The sequence below is a fragment of the Populus nigra genome, chromosome 2, assembly GCF_951802175.1.
Source record: "Populus nigra chromosome 2, ddPopNigr1.1, whole genome shotgun sequence".
Classification (NCBI taxonomy): domain Eukaryota; kingdom Viridiplantae; phylum Streptophyta; class Magnoliopsida; order Malpighiales; family Salicaceae; genus Populus; species Populus nigra.
In genome coordinates, this window is record NC_084853.1 from 8,653,679 (window position 1) to 8,654,383 (window position 705).

The following is a 705-nucleotide window of genomic DNA, read 5'->3' on the forward strand; positions in this document are numbered from 1 at the left end:
CTCGCCCGCGGGGGGGCTGCCTTCGGGCCCTGGCCCCCCGCGTTCTGGCCTGCCCCCTGCGGGGGAGAGGCTAGGCGCTGCAGGGGCCAGCCCGACGTCGCTGGCCGCGGCAGGCGACAGCCCCTGCTGGCTTGCTCTCTCGCCCGCGGGGGGGCTGCCTTCGGGCCCTGGCCCCCCGCGTTCTGGCCTGCCCCCTGCGGGGGAGAGGCTAGGCGCTGCAGGGGCCAGCCCGACGTCGCTGGCCGCGGCAGGCGACAGCCCCTGCTGGCTTGCTCTCTCGCCCGCGGGGGGGCTGCCTTCGGGCCCTGGCCCCCCGCGTTCTGGCCTGCCCCCCGCGTGGGAGAGGCTAGGCGCTGCAGGGGCCAGCCCGACGTCGCTGGCCGCGGCAGGCGACAGCCCCTGCTGGCTTGCTCTCTCGCCCGCGGGGGGGCTGCCTTCGGGCCCTGGCCCCCCGCGTTCTGGCCTGCCCCCCGCGTGGGAGAGGCTAGGCGCTGCTTGGGCCAGCCCGACGTCGCTGGCCGCGGCAGGCGAGCCGCCGGGGTTCCCGCATTCCTACAACAAAACGTCGTGCTTTCCACATGAAATCAATCCAGTAAAATCAGCCATATTTTTATGAGGCTGCCCACTGAATTTGGGGTCATTCCGGGCCGGTTCCTATTTTTTCCGATTTCCTCGATTTTTAATGGTAGGAAAATAAAAAAAAAT